Source organism: Bos indicus x Bos taurus, chromosome 5 (genome assembly GCF_003369695.1).
Source record: "Bos indicus x Bos taurus breed Angus x Brahman F1 hybrid chromosome 5, Bos_hybrid_MaternalHap_v2.0, whole genome shotgun sequence".
Classification (NCBI taxonomy): Eukaryota; Metazoa; Chordata; class Mammalia; order Artiodactyla; family Bovidae; genus Bos; species Bos indicus x Bos taurus.
Window position 1 is genome coordinate 76,132,515 of NC_040080.1, and position 12,964 is coordinate 76,145,478.

The 12,964-nt window shown below is 41.9% G+C and overlaps 1 pseudogene; it reads right to left on the bottom strand.

Annotated features, from left to right (window-relative positions):
* Positions 1-8,063: 8,063 nt before the first annotated feature.
* On the bottom strand, positions 8,064-8,169 carry LOC113893877 (annotated as a pseudogene).
* Between the last annotated feature and the right edge of the window lie 4,795 nt (positions 8,170-12,964).

Sequence of the window (12,964 nt, forward strand, 5' to 3'; positions counted from 1 at the left end):
AATCAAGACCATCCCCAAGAAAAAGAAATGCAAAAAATCAATATGGCTGACTGGACTTACAAATAGCTCTGAAAGCAAAAAGCAAAGGAGAAATAGAAAGATATACCCATTTGAATGCAGAGTTCCAAAGAATAGCAAGGAGAGATATGAAAGCCTTCCTCAGTGACCAATGCAAAGAAATAGAGGAAAACAATAGAATGGGAAAGACTAGAGATCTCTTCAAGAAAATAGATACCAAGATACCAAGAGATACCAAGGGAACATCTCATGCAAAGATGGGCTTAATAAAGGACAGAAGTGGTAGGGACCTAACAGAAGCAGAAGACATTAAGAAGAGGTGGCAAGAATACACAGAAGAACTCTACAAAAAAGATCTTCACGACCCAGATAATCACAATGGTGTGATCACTCACCTAGAGCCAGGCATCCTGGAATGTGAAGTCAAGTGGGCTTTAGGAAGCATCACTACGAACAAAGCTAGTGGAGGTGATGGAATTCCAGTTGAGCTATTTCAAATCCTAAAAGATGATGCTGTGAAAGTGCTGCACTTAATATGCCAGCAAATTTGGAAAACTCAGCAGTGGCCACAGAACTGGAAAAGGTCAGTTTTCATTCCAATCCCAAAGAAAGGCAATGCCAAAGAATGCTCAAACTACCGCACAATTGCACTCATCTCACACGCTAGTAAAGTGATGCTCAAAATTCTCCAAGCCAGGCTTAAGCAATTCACAATGAACTGTGAACTTCCAGATGTTCAAGCTGGTTTTAGAAAAGGCAGAGGAACCAGAGATCAAATTGCCAACATCTGCTGGATCATCAAAAAAGCAAGAGAGTTCCAGGAAAACATTTATTTCTACTTTATTGACTATGCCAAAGCCTTTGACTGTGCAGATCACAACAAACTGTGGAAAATTCTGAAAGAGATGGGAATACCAGACCACCTGACCTGCTTCTTGAGAAACCTGTATGCAGGTCAGGAAGCAACAAGTGAGAACTGGACATGGAACAACAGACTGGTTCTAAATAGGAAAAGTAGTGTCAAGGCTATATATTGTCACCTGCTTATTTAACTTATATGCAGAGTACATCATGAGAAACACTGGGCTGGAGAAGCACAAGCTGGAATCAAGATTGCTGGGAGAAATATCAATAACCTCAGATATGCAGATGACACCACCCTTATGGCAGAAAGTGAAGAACTGAAGAGCCTCTTGATGAAAGTGAAAGAGGGAGAGTGAAAAAGTTGGCTTAAAGTTCAACATTCAGAAAACTAAGATCATGGCATATGGTCCTATCACTTCATGGCAAATAGATGGGGAAAGAGTGGAAATAGTGGCTGACTTTATTTTTCGGGGCTCCAAAATCACTGCAGATGGTGATTGCAGCCATGAAATTAAAAGATGCTTACTCCTTGGAAGGAAAGTTATGACCAACCTAGACAGCATATTGAAAAGCAGAGACATTACTTTGTCAACAAAGGTGCATCTAGTAAAGGCTATGTTTTTTCCAGTGGTCATGTTTGGATATGATAGTTGGACTGTAAAGAAAGCTGAGTGTCAAAGAATTGATGCTTTTGAATTGTGGTGTTGGAGAGGACTCTTGAGAGTCCCTTGGACTGCAAGGAGATCCAACCAGTCCATTCTAAAGGAGATCAATCCTGGGTGTCCAGTGGAAGGACTGATGTTGAAGCTGAAATTCCAATACTTTGGCCACGTGATGCGAAGAGCTGACTCATTGGAAAAGACCCTGATGCTGGGAAAGATTGAGTGTAGGAGGAGAAGGGGACGACAGAGGATGAGATGGTTGGATGGCATCACTGACTCAACAGACATGAGTTTGGGTAAAGTCTAGGAGTTGGTGATGGACAGGGAGGCCTGGCGTGCTGCGGTTCATGGGGTCACAAAGAGTCAGACACAACTGAGCGACTGAACTGAACTGAACTGAACTGAAGGCATTATGCTAAGTGAAACTAGTCAGAGAAAGACAAATACTTTATGAACCAACAGGGACTTCCCTGGTGGTCCAGTGGTTAAGAGTCCACAATCCCACTGCAAGGGTCCAGGTTCGATCCTTGGTCAAGAAACTAGATCCCACATGACACGATTTAAAAAAAAAAAAAAAAGATCCCAAATATTGCAACTAAAGATCCCACATGCCCCAGTGAAGATAAAAGATCCCAGGGCCACAACAAAGACCAGCATGGCCTAAATAAACAACAACAACAGGAAAGAAAACCAAGCTTATAGGTTTGGAGAACAGATGAATGGTTGCCAGAAGGTGGAGAAGGGGTTGGGGAGTGGGAGAAATAGGTGAAGGGGGTCCAAAGGTACCAACTTCCAGTTACAAAAGAAGTCATGGGGATGTGACATACAGCACAGTGACTATAGTTAACAATACTCTATTGCATGTTTAAATTTGCTAAGAGTACATGTTTAATGTCCTAAACACAAGAAAAACTTTTTGTAACTAGGTATGGCAATGTATGACTAATATAACGACCAAACCTGGTTTACCAAGAGAAACTGGGACAAACCTTTTGCCAAAACCTATCCAATTGTAGGTACCCAGACAGGGCAAAGCTGTCCAGTGGTAGAGGCTCTACTTGTCTTTGCGGTCTCTCTCTGCCCCTGATAAAAGGCCCATTGGTGTATTCAGTCCCCTGGTATATAAGTACCCATTATGGACTAACTACAATTGCTTTGTTTCTTAACTTGAAATTTTAAGAAAGTCGATCATATAAAATGATCAACAGCCTTGTATCCAAGTCTAACTAAAATCCAATTAGCCATGGTCAAGGCACAGGGTCCTTTCCAGGGATAAATGAAGCAGGCAGAGAGTCTCTTTGCAGCCTGGCCATTACTCTCAATGTGGAAGTAATTTGTTTAAAGAGAGAGAACTGTGCACATGGATATATCCTTTCAATCTATCAAATACTCTGCAGAGCTCTAAGATTTACAGTTAATATTTGAAAAATCATGCGGTGCTTGTTAAGGCAGCAGATTCTCAGGGCTTAGTGGTAGCTTTGGAGTGGAGTACAGAAAAATCTTTCTTTGAAAAATCACCTCTAGTAATTCTGCAGGTGGTCCATAAAGAAACATAATAATAGCTTCATTTTAGTCTTGAAATATCATCCAACAAACCTTAGATACTGCCCTTTTCCAACTACTAGCTTCATAGCAACTTTTCTCCTGAGACCTACTATGCCTCTGCTTGGATCACCTTACTTGCAAAAGAACAAAAATTTTAAAAGCAAGATGCGGGTGGAGGGTGACACAGACATGACACAGGGGACAGGAATATCATTCCTGGCCTCATCCACACCCTGCACACTAACTCTTTGTCTTCCTTGAAGCACATACCCTTCCCCAGCACACAAAATCCCACAGAAAGTTTATCTGGAAGAAAGGCAATGAGGTTTGGGCTTCCCTGAAGGCTGACAGACATGTTCTCAATTTCTAAGTATCTCAGAAGTATTTTCTTGTGTATTCTCAGATAAGCATCTTTTATCAATCACGCAGGTAGTGACATGCTCAGTTTTACCTACAAGTGGTGGACTAGGAACATTTTCCTTGAGAGATCACACATGCAAGAAAAAGATTTGAATTTAAGTTGTTGCCTCCCATAATTCAAGGATTCTAACTGGTGGCAAGATGCCTCAGGGTGCTGCTCCAGAATGACTAGAACTTTAGCAAATTTTCTCACTTGAAAATCAGAACATCTTCTCAGTTAAAGTCTCCTAGAACTCTTCAGAGAAAAGGAATGGCACGGGGATTAATTAATCTCCTGTGTCCACACCGGGTGGCTAAAACGAGGGGAGGGTGCACACATTAGGCAACAAGCAGACCTGTGGCTGCTGAAGACAGAGGAGCATTCACGGTAAGCCTCCTAGCTTAGAAAAATTAAAACCAACTCTCCTGGATAAAGGAACTCTCTCCCAGACACAAAGCCAAAACCCAGCTGCTTCCAAAATTTACAGAGTCCTGATGTTTTCTGTTTGTGTGCAAACTTATAAAAATGCCAAATACTCACCTTTCTCAGAAAGAGGAAGAGGAACTTTCTGAGTTCAACAGCCACCAAGTGAGTAACAAATAACTTTGGAAACTTTAAGATCAGAAGGTCTGTCGTCTACCTGGTCATTCTCAGCTTGTAGAATTAAAGAGAAAGATATGGCAAAAAACAAACCAAAATGAAACCAAAACCCAAAAACTCCCCCAAATCCAAAACAACAAAAATTAAAAAAAACACAAAAACCTACAGATGGAATTAATACAGTTCACTTGACAGTTATTTATTATCCTGCCCACTTCTTTCCAGCACCATTTCCATCATCACCACACCGGCCCCTCTTCTCCCCCAGTCCTTATACAGCTGCTTTCTTAATTAAGCACTGAATTAAGCAAGTAGTGATTCACTCCAGACAAGGGTATACTTTCAGGAATTTGCATACTCAAGTTTCCTGTGTTTCTTTGGAGAGGCTCATTCTTGATGAGGAAGAAAGCGTTTGGTGGCTCCTAGAAACTGTGACTTCCCCCTGGAGCTATTCTTCGCCTGCTTCCAGGGAATTCCCCTACTAACAATGAGCACAATGAACACAGGGTTTGATTATCTGCCCTGCCAGCTTCTTGCATGCAACAGAACCTATAAACAAAAATACAGGTAGGCATCTGCTTCTATGGAACTTAGTATAACCACTTAAATGGAATGCTAAATGTACAGCAACAATAAAAGGAAGGATGATAGAGCATTTTGACATCAAGCCTGTCCTTCCGTTTCCCACAGATCCCAACTGCTTTCAAATGAACTGCCCATTAGAGGCATTCAATCCCAAAGAAAGGCAATGCCAAAGAATGCTCAAACTACCGCACAATTGCACTCATCTCACACGCTAGTAAACTAATGCTCAAAATTCTCCAAGCCAGGCTTCAGCAATATGTGAACTGTGAACTTCCTGATGTTCAAGCTGGTTTTAGAAAAGGCAGAGGAACCAGAGGTCAAATTGCCAACATCTGCTGGATCATCGAAAAAGCAAGAGAGTTCCAGAAAAACATCTATTTCTGCTTTATTGACTATGCCAAAGCCTTTGACTGTGTGGATCACAATAAACTGTGGAAAATTCTGAAAGAGATGGGAATACCAGACCACCTGATCTGCCTCTTGAGAAATTTGTATGCAGGTCAGGAAGCAACAAGTGAGAACTGGACATGGAACAACAGACTGGTTCCAAATAGGAAAAGTAGTACGTCAAGGCTGTATATTGTCACCCTGCTTATTTAACTTATATGCAGAGTACATCATGAGAAACGCTGGACTGGAAGAAACACAAGCTGGAATCAAGATTGCTGGGAGAAATATCAATAACCTCAGATATGCAGATGACACCACCCTTATGGCAGAAAGTGAAGAGGAACTAAAGAGCCTCTTGATGAAAGTGAAAGAGGAGAGTGAAAAAGTTGGCTTAAAGCTCAACATTCAGAAAACGAAGATCATGGCATCGGGTCCCTTCACTTCATGGGAAATAGATGGGGAAACAGTAGAAAGAGTGTCAGACTTTATTTTTTGGGGCTCCAAAATCACTGCAGATGGTGATTGCAGCCATGAAATTAAAAGATGCTTATTCCTTGGAAGGAAAGTTATGACCAACCAAGATAGCATATTCAAAAGCAGAGACATTACTTTGCCAACAAAGGTTCATCTAGTCAAGGCTATGGTTTTTCCTGTGGTCATGTATGGATGTGAGAGTTGGACTGTGAAGAAGGCTGAGAGCCGAAGATTTGATGCTTTTGAATTGTGGTGTTGGAGAAGACTCTTGAGAGTCCCTTGGACTGCAAGGAGATCCAACCAGTCCATTCAGAAGGAGTTCAGCCCTGGGATTTCTTTGGAAGGAATGATGCTGAAGCTGAAACTCCAGTACTTTGGCCACCTCATGCGAAGAGTTGGCTCATTGGAAAAGACTCTGATGCTGGGAGGGATTGGGGGCAGGAGGAGAAGGGGACAACAGAGGATGAGATGGCTGGATGGCGTCACTGACTCGATGGACGTGAGTCTGGGTGGACTCTGGGATTTGGTGATGGACAGGGAGGCCTGGCGTGCTGCGATTCATGGGGTCGCAAAGAGTCGGACACGACTGAGTGACTGAACTGAACTGAACTGAATGGGCCCTTATTAGGCAGTTTTACTGAAAAATTGAGTAGAGCTTACAGAAATAGTGGTGCATGAGAAGAGTGGCCTTTTACTCACTCCCAGAGGGGCCATGGGGATGTTGACAATACCTTTTTCAAGGGGAGAAAGTGAGTTAATACATACTAAGCTTTTCAGCATAATGCCTGGAACATGGCAAGCCCTGTGTCTGAATTTGCTATTACAATACAGAAAGTCCCCAACTTCACGATGGCTTAAGGTGTTTCAACTTTACAATGGTGTGGAAGATGTATGCATTCAGTAGAGAATATACTTGGAGTTTGAAATGTGATCTTATCCCAGACTAGTGACATTTTTTGTTTATGAGAGTAAACAACTGATACAACTATTTTGTACCCAGACTGCCATTCTGTTTTCCATTTTGGGGAGTGTATTCAATATATTACATGAGATATTCAACACTTTATTCTAAAATAGGTTTTGTGTCAGATGATTTTGCCTGACTGTAGGCTAAATGTATGCGTCCTAGGAAAGTTTAAGGTATGCTGATCAGAACTATGATGTTTGGTAGGTTAGGTGAATAGAACCCATTTTTGACTTTATTTCTAATTTATGATGGCTTTATGTCTGATTCTTTGTGAACCCATGGACTGTAGCCTGCCAGGCTCCTCTGTCCATGGAATTCTCCAGGCAAGATTACTGGAGTGGATTGCCATTTCCTTCTCCAGGGTATCTTCCCTACCCAGGGACTGAACCTGGGTCTCTCTTGTTGCAGGCAGATTTTTTACCTTCAGGGAAGTCCAGTATCAGAATGTTATCCCACAGGAAATCAAGGAAGATCTGTATATAGACTCTTCTCTTCTTTCAAAAACACAAAACTCCTGATAAAAATCACCTGGCAGAGGCCCAGAATAGTGTAAATTCATGAGAACTAATTTTGAAACATAAGAATATTCATTTAGACAATTATCAACTGGTAGCAAATTCCTAGGGCAGGAACCTAACTACTTTTAAGGGATTAAAAATCCTAAAACATTCCCTTGGAATGTTTGGCACCTTAGGCCGAACTTAGAATAGTTTTTAAAGATATTGAAGAGAACAGTTATATTCTTATAACTATTAAGCAAGAATTTGTTGTTGTTTTTCAGTAGCTAAGTTGTGTCTGGCTCTGCAATGCCATGGACTGTAGCCCGCTCGGCTCCTGTCCTTAGAGTTCTCCCAGCAAGTGAGTTCTCCCATTTCCTTCTCTAGCTAAGTAAGAATCAGTTCAGTTCAGTCGCTCAGTCATGTCCGATTTTTTGCAACCCCATGAATTGCAGCACGCCAGGCCTCCCTGTCTATCACCAACTCCCGGAGTTCACTCAAACTCACGCCCATCGAGTTGGTGATGCCATCCAGCCATCTCATCCTCTGTCGTCCCCTTTTCCTCCTGCCCCCAATCCCTCCCAGCATCAGAGTCTTTTCCAATGAGTCAACTCTTTGCATGAGGTGGCCAAAGTACTGGAGTTTCAGCTTTAGCATCATTCCCTCCAAAGAAATCCCAGGGCTGATCTCCTTCAGAATGGACTGGTTGGATCTCCTTGCAGTCCAAGGGACTTTCAAGAGTCTTCTCCAATACCACAGTTCAAAAGCATCAATTCTTCAGCGCTCAGCTTTCTTCACAGTCCAACTCTCACATCCATACATGATCACTGGAAAAACCATAGCCTTGACTAGACAGAATAGTTGGATATGAATGCTGTTTCTGACAGATGGAACAAGTTAAGTTTACCCCCTCAGATGGCTGAAGCCTTTTACCAATATTTATGGGATGACTTTTAAGATTTTTACTTGTCTTTTTAAAAAATTTATTTTTAATTGAGGGAAAATTGCTTTACAATGTTGTGTTGTAATGTTACTATTTTACAGCGATGCAAATTAGACGTAATTATACATATATCATCTCCCTCTTGATCTCAGAATTATTCTTCTCCACAGAAATCTTTAGTAAAAAGTGAAAGATTTATATGATAGGAAGAGAAACCAGAGTATTACTTGTCTTTAATAGATATCTTATTGGGGACCTGGCAAGGGAGTTTATGGCACTGGAGTTATGAAAATATTAAATAGCATTTTGCTTTTTAAAATCTCTCTCTTTTTTTTTTTTCCAGTCCCAAGGTTGCTTTAGCCAACAACTATCTTTTTGAATGCCTACATTTCAAATATATAAGATCAATATTTCAAGGGATTAGGAATTGTAGATTTTATCTAAGAAGGAAGTCAGGGACATATTTGCCTGTTAGCAGAAATCCAGGATAATTGCTATAATCTTTTTCTTTTCTTTAATGATAGGAAGATTAGTTGAGTATTTTTTGTGTATTAAGTGCCATCCCCAAATACACAAAAGTCTGGACCTGGTAGGTTCTGCTTACAGAGTAAGGGACAATAAATCAAGCTTTTTTGTAAATGTTCTGGACCTCTGTTAAAGCAGTTTCCTGGCTATCAGTATTTACATAAGTTTTTTACACTGGCTGAGTGCCATCTGTAGTTCTTGACATTTGTTCTCTGATCTTCCCCTCCTAATCTTGTAGAAGCAATAAAGGCCCCTTATGACAAACTCCCCTGACAGCTGGCCTGGTTGGACAAAAAGAAGCTTGCCTGTAACTTCATGTCTTAGGCATGTAGCTGGCTGGCTAGCTGCTAATACAAGACTGACAGACAACCTGCATCACCCAAGTGGCAGAAAGCAGGGGTGCCGGAAGCCAGCACGGGAGATCCCACCCCTGACAAGGTCATGTGGAAGAGATCTGACGAGCAAGGAAGATCAGGATTCGAGGGACCCCCTGGACCTGCTCGAGCATCTAACCCAAAACCAGAATCTGTCTGTCTTACTATTTTGTGCCTTTTACCAACTCTTCTGACATTAACAGGGGGCTATCCCCGACCACCTTTCTCTGGAAAAAGTCAACTTAGGGCTTTAGTTAATAAGTCTCCTGGGCATGATAGGAGTGTTTCAATTCAAACCTCTCTGATGGCTTTCTAGCTTGCCTGACAAGTTTATCCAGACTCTTGCAGCTACACATGTGATTGTTCACAACCTCCCAACCGTGAGAGACACGGGAAGCCTAAAACATTCTAAAAATATAGAGCCTTTCAAAGAATTAAAAACTATTAGAGTAGTGCTGGTGTAAGATTTCATTGTTAAGTCAATGCTTGCTGCCAAGTGCCCGTATCCCTTATCCATTGTGCACCTGGAAGTGCATTGGTTAACACAGTTGGAATGTAAGAAAAACAAGTAGTAGCCTTGGAATTAACCACGTCAGACCTTTGAGCTAATTGGTTCTTTCTTTGTTGTAACTCACTGCACCTTTGCTCCGTGAGAATGTAACTCTATTTAGCACTTTCTGAGGCTGACATAGATTAGAAATATAAAGAAAAAACATTGCAAGGGAAAATAAGTTTTCTGGTTGAACAGCCTTTATCAAAAAAGGGTCATAAAATGTCCACAGGCCTCCAAGGCCAGAAGATAATGTACACAACATTGTTTATGGGAAAGGTATGCAGAAAAAAATCCTGGTTTTGATAAAGACAAAACAGATGTAATGTTTGGGCTGACTTTGCATGACTTTGCATCTTTCATTTCCCTCTATGTACAAGTCAAGGTATAAAAGATCCTTTTGAAAATAAAGTTATGGTGAGCTTTGCTCACCGAAGCTTGGTCCCCCTGTGTCATTCTTTCTTTCTTTCCTTTTCTTTCTTTCTCTCTCTCTTCTTCTTTCAGGATGACTCCTTGGGGCACAGGGGCTCTCTGAATTCACTTTTTTGCCTGGGCTTCTAAGAGCTGATTGGGAAGGCACCCTGTGTCTTCACCGGGGAGAGGGCATCCTGCGTCCTCACCCCACGGAGTGGGTGCCTGTGGCCTCCGTGAACAGAGCAAGTTCTGTGTCAGAAGCTCTATTGGCTTTCTGTGTAAACCAAGGAAGATCAAGCCTCTTTCTCTCCCCTTTTACTTTCCTTATCACCGACGCCGTCATCCCAAGGGATTCCCTGGATCCTGCCGGGGCTGGACCCCGGCACAGGGGGAATATTCTCACTCGTTACAAAAGTTCTCAGTATATAAAACAAGACAAATAGAGATTCTCTTCTCATGGTTTTTCATCCTTATGACAAATGACAGAGACAAAGGAAAGCATGATTCTTTCTGGGAGGCTAAGAATCAATAACTGTAGGTGTTGATTACCAAAAACAAATTCACAAGAGTCACAGTTTAAGATCTGTTTTCACAACTGTTTTTCTCCTGCCACTGTGAATTTGTAAAGGAAGGCACAAGGAGAAATTTTATCCTCCTCTCTTCACTGTGCACTACAGGCAGAGAGCTGGGACATGGTTATTATTGTTGTTCAATCGTTCAGTCATGTCCGACTCTTTGTGGCTGTTTATGGTTGGCAGCACGCCTGGCTTCCCTGTCCATCACCAACTCCCAGAGTTTGCTCAAACTCATGTCCAGTGAGTTGGTGATGCCATCCAACCATCTCATCCTCTGTCATCTACTTCTCCTCCTGCCTTCAATCTTTCTCAGAATCAGGGTTTTTACCAAGGAATGGCTCAATGCATCAGGTGACCAAAGTATCAGAGCTTCAACTTCAGCATCAGTCCTTCCAATGACTATTCAGAGTTGATTTCCTTTAATATTGAGTGGTTTGATCTCTTTGCTGTCTAAGGAACTCTCAAGTGTCTTCTCCACCATAGTTCAAAGGCATCAGTTCTTCGGCACTCAGCCTTTTTTATTGTCCATCTCTCACATCCGTACATGACTACTGGAAAAACCATAGCTTTGACTATAAGGACCTTTGTAAGCAAAGTAATGTCTCTGCTTTGTAATATGTTGTCTAGGTTTGTCTTGCTTTGCTTCCAAGGAGCAAGTGTTGGTTAATTTCATGGCTGCAGTCACCGTCCACAGTGATTTTGGAGACCAGGAAAATAAAGTCAGTCACTGTTTCCATTGTTTCCCCACCTATTTGCCATGAAGTGATGGGACCAGATGCCATGATGTTAGTTTTTACAATGTTCAGTTTTAAGCCATCTTTTTCACTCTCCTCTTTATCCTTCATCAAGAGGTTCTGTGTTCCTCTTCACTTTCTGCCAAAAGGGTGGTGTCATTGCCATATCTGAGGTTATTGATATTTCCCCCTGCAACCTTGATTCCAGCTTGTACTTCATCCAGCCTGGCATTGCCGGGAGCCAGCGTGAGGAGCTCCACCCATGGCAAAGGTCATGAGGAAGGAGGCTTGGCATACACAAAGGCAGGATTGAGCCTCAGGAGTCCCCCTGGATATTCTCGAGCATCTACCCCCAAAAACCAGAGTCTGCCTACTTTACTGCTTTGTGCTCTTACCTCTGACTTTACTGGGGGCTGTCCCCCACCACCATCTCACTCTCTCTGATAAAGAGTTAACTTACAGCTCCAGTTAATAAGTTCCTGGGCATTAGGAGTGTTTAAATCCAAACCCCTCAGATAGCTCTCTAACTCGCCTGACAAGTTTACTCGGACTCCTACAGCTATGCATATGATTGTTTACAGTCTCTCAGTACAGTCTCTCAGTGAGGCATGGGAAGCTTAAGATATTCAAATAGCTTAAAGCCTCTCAGAGAGTTAGAAACTGTCAGAATAAAACTAGTAAAAGATTTCATTGATGAGCCAATGCTTGCTGCCAAGTATCCACATCCCCTGTATTGTATCCTTGAATTAATTAATATAATTGGTATGTAGAAAAAATAAGTAGTGGCCTTGGTGTTAGCAACTTTAAACCCTTAATGTAATAAATTATTTCCTTTGTTGTAAACCCACTGCACCTCTGCCTATAGGAATGCAACTTTATCTAACACCTCCGGAGGATGGCACCAAACCTTAAAATAATTACTCTTAGAGAAAATAAGTCTTACGGTTGACAAACCTTTGTCAAGAGTCACAAAATGTTAATAGGCCTTCTGGCCAGAAGATGATGTAAATCACCTAAACCATTTGTATATGATAAATTTGCAGGAAAGAAACCCTGGTTTTGATAAGGATCAAAGACTGCTGACTTTGCATGATTTCACGCCCCCTATTATCCTCTATGTACAACTTATGGTATAAAAGCCCCTGTTGAAAATAACGCTACGGGCCTTGCTCACCAAAGCTTGGTCTCCCCATGTCATTCTTTTTCTCAATTTCTGGCTGAGGTTTCCATCTGGAGCACGGAGGTCCTCTGAGACCATTTATTTGCCTGGGCTTCTAAGACCCACTCGAGAAGGTGCCTAAGGTAGGGCACCTTCCGCTATTAGAGAGGGCGCCAGTGGCCTCCGTAGTCAGAGCTAACCTGATGTCACAGGTTATACTGATTTTCTGTGTAAACCAAGCTACTCAGCCTCTTTTCTCCGCTGAATTTTCCTACTGAGCTATCCTCATTCTATTACTCTTTATATCTTTGATGAATATTTAAATAAAGCTATTGTATCCAGTGAACTCGCCGAAGCTGTCTCCCCTTCGAATACCCTGGTTCAGCCAGGGCTGGACCTCGGCATGGCATTTCACACGATGCACTGTGCATGTAAGTTAAATAAGCAGGGTGATAGTATAGAGCCTTGACGTACTCCTTTCCCAGTTTTGAACCAGTCCATTGTCCAAAACATGTCCACGAGACTAACATGGTTAGAATTCTTACTTTCTGCTGGTCTCTTGTCTGTTATCCTGTACCTCAACTGCAGTCTCCAGGGAGAGTGGAATGTTCCAGTCTTTCACTGTCTCATCCTCATCACTAGAAACTGTACAAGAGGAAACATTTGTTTCCTTTTACCTGGAATGTTA